Below are 19,441 nucleotides of genomic sequence, written 5' to 3' on the forward strand. Positions count from 1 at the left end.
CAGTGCCTTTGGTGGGGGTGGTTATGGTTGCTCTTGGATTTTTTTTTTTTAAATAAAAACCATTTTAAGGGTTCAGTAGCAGGTATATTTGTCTGATAATTGATTTGCTTCAGGCATTAGGTGTGCTGTCTCACACTGGAAAACTTTCCTATTTTAAAACAAATTAGATTTTACGTGAATGGCTTCCCTATCTTGCTTCTTAAGTCCGTTTTAAAAATTCTCTGGTGGTGGGATGGTTAACCAAGCCATCACGACTAAAGAGAAGGAAAAACTTTTCCCACAGACTATTCCCCTTTTCCACTGGAAGCTTTTTGTTTTTTGTCGTTTAAATTTGAAGTTGGTTTGGGTTACAAAAGAGTCATGACAAAAGATGAAGTGAATCCTCTGCAGAAAGTAATAGTGCTTGAAAATAAGATCCTTTTGAAACTGCTTTTTTAGTGAAAGAAGTTACCAATAAAAATGTGCCACAGGAGTGATTTTCAGAATAATTTTAATGGGACCTTCTCATAGAAGATTAGATTATCTGACCAAAAAGAGCTGTATCTGTTTTGGCCTCTAACTCAAAAACCAGCAGTGGCTTCAGTTGTATGGTGTTTTCCTCAACCTTTAGCAATGGAGTTGGAAGTTTGGATTTCTGCTTTCTCCTCAATTTATCTTTTCTGGTGCTTTCAGTTACTTTTAGGCTGGATATGAGAAGGCTTAGAACAAGTGGTTGCAGAAACAAAGTTCCTGTAAAAATCACACTATAAAAGATTTTTTTCTTTGCACTTCGAATGCAAGGAGCATGTGTTTAATCCCTGGCTGGGGAGCTATTTTGGTTGGTACAAAAGTAATTGCGGTTTTGAGGTGTGAATTTTAAATCATTATAACTAGACTCAAACACATCTTTATTAATCAAAATAGGAATCATTACAATTAACACATTTTTGCCAATGAGAAATAAGTTTGTTTATTCCTATAGTGTAAAAATCCATGCTTAGGGATTGGACAAACTCCTGGGAAGCTTTTCTGCCTCCTGCTGGTTGTGGAAGCATTTCCCTGCAAAAAGTTGTCAAGTTCTTGAAGAAGTGGTAGTCGGTTTTCGAGAGGTCAGGTGAATATGGCGGATGAAGCAAAACTTCGTAGCCCAGTTCATTCAACTTTTGAAGCATTGGTTGTGTAACATGTGGTCAGGTGTTGTCGAGGAGAAGAATTGGGCCCTTTCTGTTGACTAACGATGGCTGGAGGTGTTGCAGTTTTCTGTGCATCTCATCGATTTGCTGAGCATACTTCTCAGATGCAATGGTTTCTCCGGGATTCAGAAAACTGTAGTGGATCAGACAGCCGAACAATGTTCAGCAGACTGCCGAACAATGACGACCTTTTTTGGTGCATGTTTGGCCATGGTAAGTGCTTTGGAGCTTCTTGGTCCAACCACTGAGCTGGTTGTCGCTTGTTGTCGTATAAAATCCACTCTTCATTTCTTGTCACAATCCAATAGAGAAATGGCTTGTTGTTGTTACATAGAATAAGAGAAGACAGCTCTTCAAAACGATGATTTAAAAAAAATTTTCAGTCAGCTCATGAGGCACTCACTTATTGCTTTTTCACCTTCCAGTTTGCTTCAAATGCTTAATGACCATAGAATGGTCAACACTGAGTTCTTCGGCAGCTTCTCATGTAGTTGTAAAAGGATCAGCTTCAGTGATTGCTCTTGGTTGTTGTCAGCTTCTGAAGGCCATTCACTACGCTCCTCATCTTCAAGGCTCTCATCTTTGCAAAACTTCTTGCACTACCACTATACATTTGTTAGCAGTTCCTGGGCCAAATGCATTGATGTTGCAAGTTGTCTCTGCTGCTTTATGACCCATTTTGAACTCTAATAAGAGAATCGCTCAAATTTGCTTTTTGTCTACCGTTTCCATAGTCTCAAACAAATCTAAAATAAACAGCAATTAATAAGTCATTACCAAAAAATAAAGTGAGAAATGCACATTAAAATGATGTACAACATAACCACATTTATTTAAGAATATATTCCAATACCAAATGGCAAATTTCAACAGTGCAAAAACCGCAGTTACGTTTGCACCAACCTAATAAGCTCCTGCATGCTGTGCAGCATGGCCAAAAAAAAGACAACCAAATAAATAAATATACACATATACATGTGTATAATAGTAGTTATATTCCAAAAACTGATGCATGGTCATTGAAATATCTCATGTGCGCAGTAACACAGTTTCAGGCTTCCTTGAGTAAACTCCGAGAAAGCTTTCCTGTCGTTTGGATTTTTTCTTGCTGAAATGGCTCTCCTTTGCAGAGAGCAGCAGACCAGCTATTGGGAGACAGTCACAGCTAGCCAGCTGTTGGACCAGCTTCCACACCTGACAAGCACCAACTCCTATAAAGATAGCACAGACTTAAAACAGAGGGGCCTCAGTTTTGCATGGGTAGGGCAGGTGGCAGTGCCTCTGATTTAGGTGGCACGCAGAGGACAGATGGGTACTTCCCAAAGATTCCCCCTCTCACCTCAATGTAGAGTCAGACAAACTCCTGGGCTTGTCCCAGAGGAGGACTCTCTAGTATTGGAGATTGTGGTAGAAACTCCAGCCATGATTTGTGGTAAGGTAAAAGGGAGTGAAAAGCCAGAAGCCAGGCCCCTTCCTAACTGTCTCATGGCCTTAATCTTGGAAAGATTCCAAATGGGAATCCCTGACCTAGGGGAATATGCCCTGAGGTCATTTTGGAGAGGTGGAGGTGAGATTCTGTTGCAGGGCTGCAGGGGAACATCCCAGACTTGGGATGGGTCTGAACTCTAGGGCAAGAATTATGGGCCCATGGGAGCCCCTGAGGAAAGGGGCCCAGCATGGTCAACAGAACTGTTAGCCATTTTTATTTAGCACTTTTCTAAAGTGATAAAATTGGCAATCTCTCCCCACCCCCACCTCCAATGGATGTTAACTTTCATTTAACCATGTAGTATGTCATTTACTTTGGCTCTTTTGCATTTTTTTAGAACTCTGATCCTAGTGCCGGTAACAGTTTCTAAGCAGACAGGACTTTCTGATTTGGGGTACTGGGTTTTGGAAGAGGTTCTGCTCTTATGAGATCAGAGGAAGGAGAGCTCTTTTTGTCTGCTAGCTAACCTCAGGGTTAGCACAGGCACTACTGCTTTCATTTCACTTCAGCACCATCCCCCACACTTCAGGAACTTGAGAAGGAACCACTGATTTTACCCTCTAAAAATGGGGATTTTACCTTATTTTTGCAAATCTCTGGAGTGTTTCCAATAATGTCATTCCCATTTTCCTACCAGCTTTGATTTTCATTCATTTTGATTTGTTCCAATCAGGCCATTTGGCACTTAGGTTGGCAGTGAGAAAATGTCACAAAAAGGCTCACTGAATGTTGCAATATTTAAAAGAGCAGGATATCCCCACCTCACAGCCAGCAGAGCTGTCCAGTTAACCCCACCATCCTAGGAATCCTGACTCTCCCTGCTTGCTTAGCTCACAACTCAGACCTTCCCCAGGAAGCAGGAATTTCTTTGTCAGCCTCCCAGGGAGACTGGCAGCAGCTCCAGGCTCAGCTGGCCTTCTCTTTCTGCCTCTGGCAGTGACACTGAGGGTGAGTATGTACTGCCACCATCCTAAATTTTTCCAAGCCCCTCACTTAAAAAAAAAAAAAAAGCTCAATGTTGAGTGCTTAAAATATGCAAGCTAAGTGTTTTGTCTAGGTTATTTCATTAAATCTTACCCTATGAAACAGGCACTATTATTACCCCCATTTTACAGAAGAGGAAACTAAGACACAAAGAGATCAAGTAACATGCCTGGGTCACACAGTCAGAATTCAAGTCACACGTCCTGGCAGATGATGCCAAGGACCCCCTTGGTCTCAGTCACTCTAGCGCCTCCTCTTCCCCTAACTCCTAGGGACTCCCTGACTCTGACAATGCCTTAGCTTGGGATGTATTCAGCTGGAGGGCAAAGCCAATGCTCCCTGAAGTAAAGGAAGATTTTTCTGTATAGCTCACAAGCCACACTTCGTATTCTGAAGGTTGATTCATGAATGAATCTACGTTTTCATTTCCCCCTCCACTTTCATGGGGGAGTGACTTACTCAGACAAGGTCTGAGGAAACGTGGCGAATGGCCCTTCCAGGCCTCTCTCCACTGCTCTTGCTTAAAGTACAGTGCTAGGTACTATTCCTGCCTCTTCTCATCTTCATGACAATGACCTGATCAAAGAGCCCTGTGAATGAGCCCTTCAGTTCTGTCCAGTGGAGCTGTTGATTCCTTTCTTGTCCCCAAGTTATACCCCCAGCAGATAACCTCTGTCTTCCTTATGGCTGACCTCCTATCTGGGCCCACTTGGCTGCAGATACAGGCTCAAAAGAGAACAGAAGGTAGCTTCCAGGAGAGATCTGGGTCTGCCCAGATTCCCTAAACCTCAGTACTTGCCAATAAATGGCCCAGTAATTGGATCCGTCAGGGCCAGCCATGTAGTTTCCAGCTTAGAGTTTTGCTTGGGCTTGTAACGTTTCTGAAGGCACTTAGCATCCTCCAAAAATGCTATTTCCCAGATGCTTCCTGAGCTCTAAGGGAAGGTCCTGAGTGTCACTCTCCTAGGGGCTTCTTCCAAATACAAAATATGAAATTCTTTGGGACTTAGGGCTGGTTTAGAGGGCTATGGTATCTATTAGAACTCTTGTCTGAAAAAGGACTCTCATAATCCCTCATGTTTCTTGTATCCTCTAAAGCAGTGATTCTCATGGGTGTTCCCTCACCCAAGAGCATTAGCACCCCACTGGAAATTGTTAGAAGTGCAAATTCTTGGTCCAGACTCCAGACAGAACTGAATCAGAACCTGCCTGAAATCAGCAGTCCCTGTTGAAGCAAGCCTTCCAGGAGACTCTGATGCACACTGAAGAGTGAGAACCCCTGCTCTCTAGAACAAAGGTTCTTTATCTTTTTTGGCGTTTTTGGTTTGAGGATCTGATGAAAGGTTAGGACCCTCTCACCTACTTCACAGACCTCCTCAAGTCTGAGTTAAGAATCCCTGCTCTGGAACTGAGAGCTTGTGCATGCCTCTCTGGCTTCCTGCCTCTCCACACTGCCTTGAGAAGCGGTGGCCACGCACTCTCTGTTAGCGCTTTCATTCCTGTCCTGTTGGTTGTTGCTGAGAGTGGGCAGCCCCCACACCAGGGGAAAGGGCTTCCTGCCCCATTTGTGCTGCAACTGTAACCCGTGGCCTCTAGACAAAAACCAAATGCTCAGGCATGGGGCATCAGGCCAGGGCCTGGGCAAACAGAAAAGTGATTCCATCTCCCGGAGCTGGGAGCTCTGTGTCAGAACAGAACTGCTAAAAACTGCGGCACTTCCTGTGACAGTCCCAGCTGGGGAAGATGACTGCAGCTAGAGCTTTGTCAGTGCCGAGGCCTGGTTATTCCAGTTGTCCCTGTTTGATTATTTGTGGTACCCCTGTTTGCTTGTATAAGTATCTTGGTTTAGACAACAAATCGTATATGGTCACCCCTTTTCTCACCTAACAGCCTCATCACTGATCTCCCTGTGGCCATTTTTGCCCCCTGCGGTCCATTCTCCATGCAGCAGCTTGCCCATAAATACGGTTACAAGGCCCTTATGACCTGGCCCCTCCTGACTCCTCAGTTTTGTCTCCTTCCTTTCACCTCTGTGTTCATCTCTCTTAAGCTAAGCTGGTCATCTTCCCATGTCTTAAATGCATGAAGCCCATTGCCACCTAAGAGTCTTCGGCCTCGCTCTGCCCTCTGCCCAGAACATGCTTCCCTACAGATCCTCTCACATGGGCCCTTTTTCATAAACAGGCATCAGCCTTCATGTTCTTTCAGGGAGGCCCCCTTCCAATCCCTCTCCCTCAGAGCTCCATTTCCATTTTCTTCCTAGTGCTTATCACTGTCCAAAATTGTTTTTTTCTTTTTCTGGGAGGCTAACACTGTGAGGGCAAAACTAAGGCATTCCCAGTGCCTGGATAAGTCTGGCACACAGCAGATACTCAGTTAACATCTCTTAGCTAAACAGTTGGACTTTAGCGACACCCAGAGTGCTTTTGGGGCTGACTTCCTTATCCATGTTAAATGCAAGTACTGTCATCCTGTTTTATCTCACCTCTGGCCCACAGGTGGCATAGGACAGGGACCCTGAGTATGAGATGATTCTTCTCTGCCCGCTGCCAACTCTCCCTAGCTTCACGTACCTCCCATCTCTGAATAGGCCTCAGCATCTCCTCTCCCTAGGTATTTCATTTCCAGGTGAGCTTCTGGGGAAAGGACAATAACAATAACCCTGGCCTCAAAAGATGCTGCCCCCCAAACACTGTTGTTTGGGGCTCCAGCCATTCAGTATGCATTTAGGGGGGCCCTCGACCACTAAGCTTTTGATGGACAGCATTCTTCTGGGCTTCTTGATGAGCTGGGAACTCAGTCTCCCTGGAATCCACTAGCTGAGGGAGTAGAGGAGACTAGCTCTTCAAGGAGTTATATTCCCTATTTCCCAGTGCCGCAAGCTGGAAGGTGTCTAGAGAATTATGGCTTCCATAGGGCACTGACATCACTGGTGACATTTTACCAAATCCTGGCTCTTCTCTTCTCTGTTCCTTGGCCCTCCCTCCGATCTTTTATCTTTTATCTTTGAAACATTTATTCATTTATTACTGGCTGTGTAACATCTTAGTTGCAAGCCTCAGGCTCTTTGTTTCAGCATCGCTGCTTCTCTCCAGTTGCGGAGTGCAGGCTGAGTTGCCCCAAGGCATGTGAGATCTTAGTTCCCTGACCAGGGATCAAACCCAGGTCCCCTGTATTGGAAAGCAGATTCTTAACCACTAGACCACGAGGGAAGTCCCATCCTCCCAGTCTTTAAAATGAGAGCTGTGACAATGAACCCCTCCCCCAATAGCATTCCAGAGCAGCAGTGAAAAAGAACCTCCCTCCTCCATTCTAAACCTGAAGAGGAAATGAGGCTCCTGAGCTCAGCTGAGTTTAAAATAAATTTAGGCTCCAAGATAAATTTAGGGCTATGGAATATGGACTCAAATAGCAAAGTCATACAGAGAGAAGAGAGAGAGTTCGATGGTTTTCAACCAACTTGCCGTAAAGTGAGTCCTTGGTGAGAGCCAGGCTGCTGTGTGGTGGGCAGAGGACAGGGAAGGGGAAGCAAAGACCTGGAGACAGACCATCACTCTTGAGGATTTACAGGGTCTTTGTCTGAGTTCTGGCCTTTGAGGAAGGAGCATGGAGGTGGAGCTTAAAAATATTAGTTTTGAAATCAGATCTAGATACAAATGCAGACTCTGCCACTCACTAGCTTTGTGGCCTTCAGCACCTCTACCTAACCTCTCCTGGTATCAGTTTCCTCGTCTGTAAATGGCATAAGAGTGCCTGCTTCATCTGATCATCGGGAAGATTAAATGAAATAACTCATGTTAAGAAATTACAGCACAGAGTAGTGTTCAATAAATCCTTTCATCATCCTTTTCCTCGTTGAGGTTGCTGGTCAAAAGGGAGACAAATGTAGAACTTGTGTAGTTGATAGGAGCACTTCCTCCAACAGCCTCTGAGTTCCCAGGTGGAGGAGCCAGAGAAAGAGTAGACTCCTCTTCTAGAGTGATCAGCTAGTCTGCATTTAGCTAAAAGGAGGGGAACCCATTCTGACCCCTTCCTGTTTTGGCTTTGGTCCTACATTCCTTTCCCTACTAGCCCAAGAGGATCCAGTCTGCGGTGCCCTCGTCACAGGCCTAGTTGTGTACCAGACCAGATTCCATTTTGGTTTGCCTCTCACTATCTCTGTTCCTGGCCTGGAGTGTCTGAGGTCTTTTGGCGATGGAGCAGAGTGCTCTTTTGAAAAACAAAAGGAGGTCTCCGTCTAGGTGCCCTGCTTCCTTCTGGCTACAAGCAACAGCAGAGAATCTGCCATCTGCTAAGGGCATGGGATGACTAGAGGTCAATGCTGAATATTAATTCACCTGTTGGACATCTAAGATAGCAGTTAATCAGCCCTGGGGAACAGCTCTTGCATAAGGAAAGGAGAGATTTGCCTTTGGCAGACATTTTTATGCTGGGGCTTTTGGGGGTCTGTAAAGCTCCTGAAGTTTTTTAAAAATATGTTTATTTTTAATTGGAGGATAATTACAGTGTTGTGTTGGTTTCTGCCATTCATCAACAAGAATCAGCTATAGGTATACATATGTTCCTTCCTTCTTGAACCTCCCTCCCACCTCCCACTCCGTCCCACCCCTCTAGGTTGTCACAAAGCACCAGACCAAAGCTTCCAAAATTTTACACAAGTTTATACCTGTATGTGCAAGGTACATTTTTCTGAGAAGAGGATCCAGAGTTTTCTTCAAAACTCTCAAGGGAAGCCAGAGCCCAAATAGGTTCAGAATCACTGGTCCTGATCTGAGAGTAGAAATAGAACCGTCCTCTAGGGGGTCTCTAAGAGGCTGAGCCCTTCAGCTTGGCTGATCAGCAGGACTGTTAATGAAAAGCGCCTGCAAGTGAGGTTGCTGAGGCTTGGAGGAAAGAGAGTTATTCTCTTTATTGGACCTGGGGTGACTGGTTGGAGCCTGCTCTATCCATTTGGGAAGTTGGGGATTTTGAGCTAGGTAAATATCCCTTGTTTCCCTGAATTTTGGTTGCGACATTATAAAGCACTCTAAACTGTGGCATTTTGTGCCACATCGGGGGACTAGTCCAATGTTGTCTCAGAGGCGAGAAACAGGGTTGAGTGACTTTGCTAGGTGTGTGCTGGAGGTAGGGGTCTCCTTACGGGGTCTCTTTACATGGCCCTAATTTGGCTGCTTGTTACATAGTTGGTACTCAGCCACAGTTTTTACATTGCTTTGTCTTTGTATCCTTCCTTTTGGAGACAATAAATCTAAGTTCCATAGTCCATTTTTTTAATTTCCCTGGGGCCAGTGGCTTCTCCTTACCCCTGTGGCATTCTTTCATGAGTGGCCAAGTGCCCCGGTCTTATCCCCAGCTGTGCTTATTTACTCCTTACTCCTTACCCTACAAATCCTGAAAAGTAGCTCTGAAGGCCAACTTGGGGCCTTTGAGATTGTCTGCTGCTTCTGGGAATATAATTCCGTCACTGAGTCTATTTCAGTTCTGGCCAGTCCTGGTACTCTCTCCTGCTCTTCTCAGTACCCATCATTCCTTGCTTCAGCTACTTGTTCCTATTGACAAATGGCATCTCTCTCCCTGCTCAGAATTTTCTCCCTCCTCTCCAACCCCAAGTCCATGTGCTCAAGCCAGGTCCCTGGATGGCCTCAGAATGTAGCAAGGATTTCCTAAGATGTGACTGTCTTCCTGCCTGAATCAGGGAAACATGCTCTGAGCTCAGAGCCAGTTCACAAGTAGGAAGTATGAGCTGAAAGTAACTGAACACAGTGGTTCCCTGGACTCCCCTAAGAGCACAGCATGATCCCTGTAAGCTGAATTTACTGACAGAAGCCCCACGAGACAAGTTTCAACTTTGCTTTTGGAATATTCTCCAGACATGAAACAGAGTCAAGTCTCCAGACATAGGCCTCTGATTTGGAGTCATCAGACTGTGTAAGGTCCTCCAGCTCCCCAAGAACATGGGTGCTTCCATCCTCACTGCCACTGGAGCTTTGGGCAGGGCCATCACCCCAGGACTGCTGTGATCCCCACAGAGCTGAGGGTTCGGATGGAGGTATTAAAGGCCACACAGGCCAATATTTTCTCCAAAAGCTCTTCCAAAAGGTTCTCTATACAGGGAAAATGAGGTCCTGGGAGGAGCTGCCTGAGCCACATTCCCCTCTTTGAAAGGTGGGCCTATGGTCTGGAGACCATGCCGCCTGACAGAGGGTCAGGGCTTCCTGCCCCTCCTCACCCAGCGCCGGCAAAAGTGTTTCTGCTCCATCCATCTTGCTTCACTGCTCCTCTCCTGCACCCAGATGCACTTCACCCACTCGTTTTGGGCCGGTTCTGAACAACTATGACTTCGGATGCCTCTTGATTGTAGGGCTCTAAGGATGATAACAATGGGAGCAGCTACCCTCTGGTGTTTGCTTCCTCCTGAACCCTGACTTCCATGAAGGAACTGTGAGGGAAAGGAAAGGCCTCCGAGGCCATCCGGTCTCACAGTCTGCTCCCCGGCAGGATGAACTACCCATTGGCCCAGGCTGACTGGTCCTTCTAACCTCATAATAGTTTCTTGGGTTATTACAGAGGCTTTTAATTTTGATCAAATTACCTATCCTTTCCTTTATGGCTTTGTATTTTGTGGCTTTTAAAGGTTTCTCCATCCCCAGATAGTAAATGTATTCTCATATTTTCTTATATTTCCTTTATAGTTGTATTTCTGTGTTAGTCCTTTATGTGGAATTTATTTTCATATATGGTGTGAGCTAGGGATCTAACTTTTTTTTTGCAGAGGGAAATTCTGGCATGCTGCCCAGAATTATCTGTCCTGTAAGCCATCTTCTCACCAGTGACTCGAAACACTACTCTTCTCATATTCAAGTGTCCCATGAATTCATGTGACTGTCTGGATTCTCTATTTTGTTACATTGAACTTTTTATATTCCTTGTACAGTTCAGTTCAGTTCGGTCGCTCAGTTGTATCCAACTCTTTGTGACCACATGGACTACAGCACGCCAGGCCTCCCTGTTCATCGCCAACTCCTGGAGTTTACTCAAACTCATGTCCATTGAGTCGGTGTTGCTATCCAACCGTCTCATCCTCTGTCTTCCCCTTCTTCTCCTGCCTTCAGTCTTTCCCAGCATCAGGGTCTTTTGCAGTGAGTCAGTTCTTCACATTAGGTGGCCAAAGTATTGGTGCTTCAGCTTCAGCATCAGTCCTTCCAATGAATATTCAGGACTGATTTCCTTTAGGATGGACTGGTTGGATCTCCTTGCAGTCTAAGGGACTCTCAAGAGTCTTCTCCAACACCACAGTTCAGAAGCATCAATTCTTTGGCACTCAGCTTTCTTTATAGTCCAACTCTCACATCCATACATGACCACTGGAAAAACCATAGCTTTGACTAGATGGACCTTTGTTGGCAAAGTAATATCTCTGCTTTTTATAATGCTGTCTAGGTTGGTCATAACTTTTCTTCCAAGGAGCAAGCGTCTTTTGATTTCATGGCTGTAGTCACCATCTGCAGTAATTTTGGAGCCCCAAAATAATAAAGTCTGTACACCATTTTAATAGTTGTATCTTTGAGTATGTCTTGATATAATGTATTTTTCTCTTTTGTTCTTTTTCCAAACACTGTTTTTTGTTATTCTTACATATGTTTTCTTTCCAAATGTACTTCCCTGTCAGTTTGTCAGATTTCTTCTAACAAGTACTATTGGAATTTTGGTTGAGATTTTATTTATTATGCAAATTAAGTTGGGAGAGAGTCGATATCTTTACGATATTGAATCTTCTTATCCAGAAGTAGAATGTCTCAGATGTGTTCCTAAGGGCCTCCAGGGGAGACTCTCTCTTCTCCTGACCCCCACAGTCCCGCGGTGGCCGTTGGCTAGTGCCCTGAGCCTCCAGAGCCTTGTGCTGCAGTTTACTACGCGTCTAGTTTATTCATCCCCTCTTCCCACTCAGAGATGGATGAAACAGTTGAATATTTGATTTTGCTCAGAAATTCCAAGTTTTATCTTTCCAAGACCTGAAAGTACTCAGGGGAATTGTCCCATCTCTTCTACCCTCTGCCTTTATATCCCATTCCTGGAATCCCCCTTCTTGTCTTGCTGTCTGCTCTTTAGAGTAGAACTGATTAATGGTTTCTTTAGTCCAGATTTCCCCAAGAATCAGGTTGGCCTGAAACACCACCCCTCATTCTGACCTCCTCTCTTTCACATTGTTCCATGTACTTTCTAAGCTTCATCCAGACAAAATGATAACTTGGAAGGAGAGCTCACAGGTATCTGAGGGTGTAGCAGTGTTAGTGATTCTGTGCCTGTTGCCTACACAAGAAGCAAGAGCCCACTTCCCCAGATTTGCCAGCAGATATCAGCCTGTGACTCGGCTCACCACCTTCAACTTTACTAAGGGTCCAGGAATTCCCAGCCATTTGTGACTTCTGATTTCTGTCATGTGCAACAGCTTCAAGAGGCAGGTTGTTAGATTCGACTGACTGCCAGAGGCCTAGGGGTGAAGCAAGGCGTCCTAGCCTTTCTGCTCAAAACTCTTTCAGGAATAGCCTTTTCCAGCTGTCTTGTTGCCAGTGTGAAAGCCTAAAGGGCCAGAACTAAAGTTCTGTGGGCTCTCACAGCAGGTGTGATAGCCAGGAAGAGGGAAAACAGGAGCCCGACTGGGGTCTAGGGCCCCACCTCATTCCCCAGAATACCTGAATGTGCTTTAAGAGCAGGTACAATGGCAACACAAAGACCTAGGCAGTTTGCCCAGAGTTTGCATGTGCGCCTGCTTACCAAGAAAGGCCGCAGAGTCCCGACTGTCAGACACGCTTAGCTCAGCCATGTTCCTCTTGTGTTTCTGCATCCACTTGGCTGTCTCTGCATCACCTCCTCCTGCTTCCAGGTGCCGTTGGGTCAGGTCAGCACCAGTTAGCACCAAAATATCCCCTTGACACATCTTCACCTGCTGCTTATCCAGGGGATAAGATTTCAGGGTAAGGACTGCTGAATTTGTCACGGTGGTTGGAAAGTCACTCCCACATAAGACTCTTAGAGAAAATGATTTCTAGACATTTGTGTTCCAAGGGACAGAAGGAGCCACTACAGCACAGTGAACTGATTTCAGGGACAGGAAATCTGCCACAGGGGCTGAAAAGTTCTATACACAAACATAAGTGCAGTATCTGATTCCTAGAGATCTTGCTTCCAAACACAAGATGCTACAAAGAATTTTCCCTGGCTATCTCCCACCACACCCCCCAAGTTGCTCAAGGCCCAGCCAGCCACCCAGTTTTACATGTCTAAATCTGAAATCAAAGTCCCAGGCAGGGAGAGGGATTGTCACAAGTAATTGCAACATCCCACAAGAATTTGTTTAGGAGTTAAAAGAAGCCAAACCTGGGCCTTCTCCAAAGCTTGCAAGTCTGAGCTTTTTGAGAACCACATCTGACCCGTTCCAGTGTGTTGAATGTAAATGTTTGTCTTGTGCCTGCTTGGCAGTTCTGGGGGACTCTGCAGGGCTCCTGTGGCCCACCATGGTGACCCGTGTGGCTTTCTCTAAGAGAGGACAGTGTGGGGGACTGCCTGCTATGAGCCACAGCCCCCTAGAGTTGGCAACACTATCCCAGGGAGAAAGGAGGGGTGAGAGCTCTGAGGGGCAAAGGCTCCAACATGGCTGCAGGAAGGGGCTTACATGGGACGGGAAGGGACATGGGAGTCCTACCACACTGCCACATTCATTCTCAGCAGTTTCTGTACTCACTCTGCCCTTGCCCTCACCCTTACCTTATCTCACTCTATTCTTACATGTTAACTTCATGACATTATTTTGAGATGCTGTTCTTTCTTTTTCCACATAGAAAATATCCATCTTCAAAGTGACAGCTTAGGGCTCAAACATAGTAGCTACTCCAACTACATCTCAAGACAGACCAGCATTATTAGGGATACAGTTGGTTGTTACGAACCAGAGACAGTCATCATCAACATCAAGTAGTTACAACTTACTGAGCCCTTACTTTGTGCACAGGCCCCTGTGAACCTGACATTACTATTTCCCTATTTAATGGAGTAGGGCCAGGCCTGATGAGGTTAAATGGCCTGCCCCAGGTCTTCCAGTTGGTCAGAGGAGGATCTGGGCCTCCAGAGGGCCTGGGCCATTGCCATGGCTCATTATCTTCAGGAAGAAGCAGAAGGAAGCAGAGCCCAGCAAGGCGCCTGCCAGCCCCAACAATCTAAAACTGCCAGGAACAGTTGGAAGGGGCTTTCAGAGCCTGTCTTTCCTAGGCCCCAGGTCACCTGCAGCCAACCCAGGACCGCAGGGACATGACAACTCAAGATGAGGATGAATGGGAAGGGAGAGGGAGAGCTGGGTGGTTCTGCCTTGTTCCCTACAGAACTCTCCTGTGGTTGCGGGCATGGGGGGCCCAGCGTGCATGTGTGTCCTGCCTCATTCCTTCTAGTTCTCCAGGACTTCAGAGGGGAAGCTTTCTCTAAGAAGGGTAATTCCTTATCCCACCACTCTGGCTCAAGCTTCAAAGAATGCAAAGGGAGCCAGAGCAGGCCAAGATCAACTTCTACTTGAAGGCCAACAGTCCTACTGTCTCCCAGCACAATTCCTCTTCAAAATAGCCTATTGTCTCTCTGTCCCCTCTGCTGATTTACATGGTAGTTTTATTTAATTAGCCAAAGGTAAGTTAAAGTGCAGTTTGTCCTCAAAGTTAATTAATATTTACTGAGCCACCACACAGCGAGTGACGCCAAAACTGGACTGTGTCCTCTCTATCAGCACAGGGGACAGACTTCAACCCCCTGTGCCTGGCTGGGATTGGGGACCGGAGCTAGGCAAAGGGGGGGGTGATGGGGCCCCAAGCTACTGTGAGGAGCAGATGAGGCAATGCACCAAACACACTTGCTACAGTGCCTGGCACACAGTAGGGACTTAGATACTGATGGCTGTGTTTGTAAATTTTAAAAACAAGTTGGCAGGGAAAGGTGGCTGGAGGATTATGTTCCCCTCTGGGACATGTTCCAAGGGAGAGCAGGATAAGGGTAGCCAGAGACACAGACCCTCAGGCATGCCCCCATCCCCACCCCCATACTGCCCATGAAGAAATGCACATGCTTCTCCCTGCTTTCACCAGGCCCCTTTAGAAGATGGGGAAACTGCAAGTGGTTGACCCTGGAGGAATTCAAGCAGAGCACGTATACATGGAGGCTCTCCTTTAATTGTGATTTATTAGCAAAGGTGAGGAAATCTGTCCCGGGCAAGAGTACTACTAGCTTTTGCAGTAGCTAGTAGCTTCAGTTCTTGCTAGGCCAGGACCCTTCCCCTCCTCCATCCACGCCCCCCCCCCCCCCCCACCCCGCCACCCATCCCACCTGGTCTCTGTACACACCAGAACCGCACTCCACCCTTAATCCAGAAGACTTTTTTTTTTCCCTTTTTTTGGCAGAGTGACATGTGGAGTCCCTCAACATGTACCTGGTTAGTCCCTCAGCCAGGTATCGAACCTGTGCCTCCTGCATTGGAAGCACAGAGTCTTAACCACTGGACCACCAGAGAAGTCCCACCAGGAGACTTCTGACCCTGGCTTTCCTTTCAAATGGTGCTTCCTTGGGCCCTCACTGATGGAGGACCCTGATCACAAGGGCAGAATTTGGTGACAGCGCTTGCCCTCTCTCATCAAGGGCTGCCCCCATCTGACTATGGGGCTTCAGGGGAGTTCATTCCCAAAGCCCTTTTTGCAGCTGGTGGCTGGGGCATCATGCTCCTAACTCTCTCAGTTCAACATCTGGGCAGTCTCAGTCCACCTCGTGGAAGTGCTGGTACAGCCAGTGCCTGGGTCTGTGGGCTCTTCACTCTCTGTCTGCCAGGCTTGACTCTCTGACCGTATAGAAGCCTGCCCCAGAGTGAGGATGAGAGGTTACCATGAAGCAGTTCAACCCCAGGCTGGCCTTCCTGGATGCTGAGGCCAAGTGGGAAGACCACATTACTGAGACATGACCCAGTGACTATCTCCACTGCCAGAAAGATAGCTTTTCCAAGTCAGAGACGGAGGCAAGATACCAGCAGCTCTAAGACCTAGACAGGGCACTCCTTTGGGAAGGAGGGCACACTGAGGCTTAGAAGTTTCATCGTGGGTTTGCCACATCTTCAGTGCAAAGCCAGAAGCTGAATGGGAAGCCTTCTTCTGAATTACCTGAGATGACTTTGGTAAGGAAAATGGAATGTGCAATGGGGCAGAAACTGACAAAGCCAGACTGTCAACTACCCTTTGGCTCTGGTGGGCCTGCGGTTCTGGGGCCCCTGCGCCCCCTGCGCCCCCTGCTGGCCCCTCATAGGGGCTTCTACCCTTCAGCTTCCTCCTCCCCAGGACGTAGCCTGATGCTTCCTTCCTATCCCAGTGCTACTTCATCTTCCCCTCCCGCCTCACTCTCTTTCTCTTTTCACCTTTGGACCTAGCCTACAGCTGCTCCCTCTTCCTTCCATAACCTGGGTTTCCTCCTTCTGGACAGAAACCTCTGAGTGCGACCCGGGACTTCATTTTTGTAAGGTATGACCCAGCCTCTTGAAGAAGCCACTCAGAACTGTGCAGGTGGCAGCCTTCCCAGCCAGCACCTCGGAGCAGCCTCCTCTGCTGCTCCCCAGAGGGCACCTAGCCTCAGTGCTGCCTTCTCCCTCTGTGTGTCCCACTGCAGAAGCTGACGCTTCCAGCAGAAACCCACCCTGACAGACAGAGCCTCTCTTGGCTCCCCAGCGCTCCCAGATCAGCCCTGCACACCACTCCACTCGACTCGACTCGGAACATCTTTCTCTCTTTCCCTCCCTCTCCCTCTGCTCTTCCAAGTTCTTGGCAAGTTCTGCTGGCTCTAGTGGTCACACTCTAGCCCATCTCCACGATGTCCGCTCCTGAACCTCCTGCTGCCGGGTCACTTGCTATGACAAAAGTCTCCCAAGTGTTTTTGTCCTCTGAGATTGGAAGCACCCAGAAGGCAAGGAATTTTACCTCCTACAAAGCTCAGGCCAGCGCTCGCAACTACACTGAACGCTGATCCTCTTCGAACCTAGCGCTGCCTCAGGGCTTTCCGCACAAGGTCGGAGTGGCAGGTCCGGGTGTGGTTGGGCCTCCGAGGCGCCCATTGTCAGCTCACTCAGGGAGGGAAGACAGAGGAACTTTTCCCAAAACTGGTGAGGATGAGAGGGGAGGCTTTTATTTCCAGGGTGAAAGGAGTGAGGACCAGTCGGGAGTCAGGTCCCTGGGTGTCAGCCACCACTCTGGTGGAGAAGCGCACGGGGGTTGTAGAGGACGTGGATCCCGGGAAAACCCCCAGACCTCATAGTTGCCTACACCCCTCCACCATCCCTCCACCACCCCTATCCCTCCCAAGGGCCACCTGCCTCCCGGTTCGCAGCCCTGGGGCAGATTCTTGCGTGACTTCGGGCGGCGCCCAGTGCTACTGTGGACAGCTCATTCCGCGGCAGCGGCGGTGGCATCGGCGGCGCCCGCCGTGTCCCCGGCGCCGCCAGGGGGCGAATAGGGTGCCCGCAGGCTCTCGGGACGCCCGGGGCGCCGACGCAGCGCTCGGGAGAGGCCCGCTCAGGGAACTCGCGCCCGCCAGAACCTCCCAGCTCCCCGCCGCCGCAGCGCGGCTGGGCCGTGCCGCTACTTCCAGCCCCGCCTTCGGGCTGGCTCGGTCTTTCTGGGAGCCCCAGGCCTGGGCCGGGGCGCAGCCGCCGCGCGCCCGCACAGGTGGCAGGGCCGCCAGCGCACTCAGCTCCGCGGCACAGGGCACTGCCCCGCGGACTCGCCGCACTCCCTTCCCGCTCCTCCTCCGCCCTCTTGGCAGCCCTGGCTCTGCTCTCGAAGCCGCCCCGATTTGGGGGCCGGCGACTGAATAGGCCGCACCCCGGGCGCAGCAAATGGAGGACGCTGGAATTTAAGGAGGGGGCGAGGGAGGACTCGTCTCGGCCTCCCGCCTTTTCCCCATCCGTGCGAGGCGGCCGCGGGCGGTGCGCAGGCCGATCTCTAAGGCCTGGGGCTCTGGCCCTGCCCGGGCCGGTGCGGGTGCGGGTGCTAGGGAGAGACCCCGCCGAGGTTGGCCGGGCGCACCCGTGCCCCACCTGTTGGAGCCGGCCTCCACCCGCTCGGACCCGAGCCGGGCCGCGGTACACGCTGCCTGGGCGTGTACTGAAGGGCCACAGTTGGTTTCAGGAAAACAAAACGAAATCGTGGGTTCACAATTATGTATGTCTGCTCCTTCCTGGGTCAGCCGGTTAGGACCACATTTCGGTCAGTCTAGGCCTGCCGGCGGAGACCCCGACGGCTCAGGACCTGCGCCCTGGCCTTGGCTTTGCTGAGGGTCTTCCGACTCGATGAGATGCTGTTTCCGTAGAAAAACTGTGCTTTGGAACCCAAATCAGCCTTTATCAAAACATGTCGGGCCTGACGGAGTTGGTGATAAACATGTGTGTGTTTAAATCCTCTTTGTACCCACACACTAGCCTGCATCCATTCTAGGTAAGTATATCTACCACTGAATAAAAGGAAGTCAAGTTTATGTTTCGTTTCACCGAGAGTCTTGGAAACAGTACCTCTCTACTCGCCGCTAGTCAATCACACACACTTAATTTTGCTTTGATTTGGTCAGTTTCGGGGGTTTTGCAACCCTGAAAGTCAGAATTAAAGGTTAAATTATGTCTCAAGCTGCATAGGAGCTCTGGTTTCAAATCTGCATGCGGCTGTATTCGTGCTGGTTTGATATACGCTGAAACAAACCGCTGGGGGCGGGGATCCAGAGCGAGTGCGCTCCTCTTCGCCGAGAGAGTTGGAAATTCACAAGGCCTGACTGTGTGTCGGCAAAGAGGGACCAGCTCTGTAGTCTTAAGTGGCTTTCAGGCTCTGGGATGTGGGGTTGGGCTGCAAACTCCAGACTCTAAATCTGTTTAGCATCTGGGACCTGGGTCCCAAGAGACTCACTGCCTCCTCCTCAGTTCATCTGGACATGAAAGATGGGTCCAGAAATCAAGCCATGGTCAGAGAGCCTGGCTGCAGCCCTGAGGGAACCTCCCCTGCCCCCCTGTCCCCTGACCCCACACCTTCCCAGGACACAGCACCAAGTCTCCCTGAGCCACCCTATGCCCAAGGTGAGATCCCGGCCCTGGTCCCCCAGTCATTCAGTGTCTGAGACTTCCTTGCTCCGTGGAGACAAGAAGGGGCCTACAGTCCAGAGCCTCACATCTGAAGAGCAGCACTTATGGGAGCCCTGGCCCCCATCCCCACCTCAGGAAGCTCTGGAGATGGATGAGGTCAGGTGAACTGTCTGCCTGACCGCAGCCTCTGAGCTTGGCCCAGACACCTACCCTGCTGCCACTCTGTCTTCTCTGAGCTTCCCCAGAGGTGAGTGCTTGCCACGTATGCCTCCAACAGTTTCCCCATTCACTTGCTGGAAGAGCACCCCTAGTTCAGCCCACCCAAGGCCTCAAATCCTGTCCTCTTCTCAAGTCAGCGCTACCCTTCCCACTGCCCAGCTCTGCCAGGGAGTCCTCTGTTCCCAGGAGACCTACCCAGAGGAGAAGGCCATGTCCTCACTACCTCGCAAGTGGGAAGGGGTAGACAGGAATACACCTGCCAAGGTTCCCCTTGGCCTACCTTTAGTTACAGAGGGTCTTCTGTCCCACACTGTTTAGTGGGTACCTACTTTGTGCCAGGCACCATGGCGGAGGTTGGGGGTACAAAAATAAATGAAGCCATTCCTGCCCTTAGACAGCTCACCATGTCTGATAAAGGAGTTTATTCTCATTCTTTCACCAAAT

The sequence above is a fragment of the Ovis aries genome, chromosome 5, assembly GCF_016772045.2.
Source record: "Ovis aries strain OAR_USU_Benz2616 breed Rambouillet chromosome 5, ARS-UI_Ramb_v3.0, whole genome shotgun sequence".
NCBI classification, from domain to species: Eukaryota; Metazoa; Chordata; class Mammalia; order Artiodactyla; family Bovidae; genus Ovis; species Ovis aries.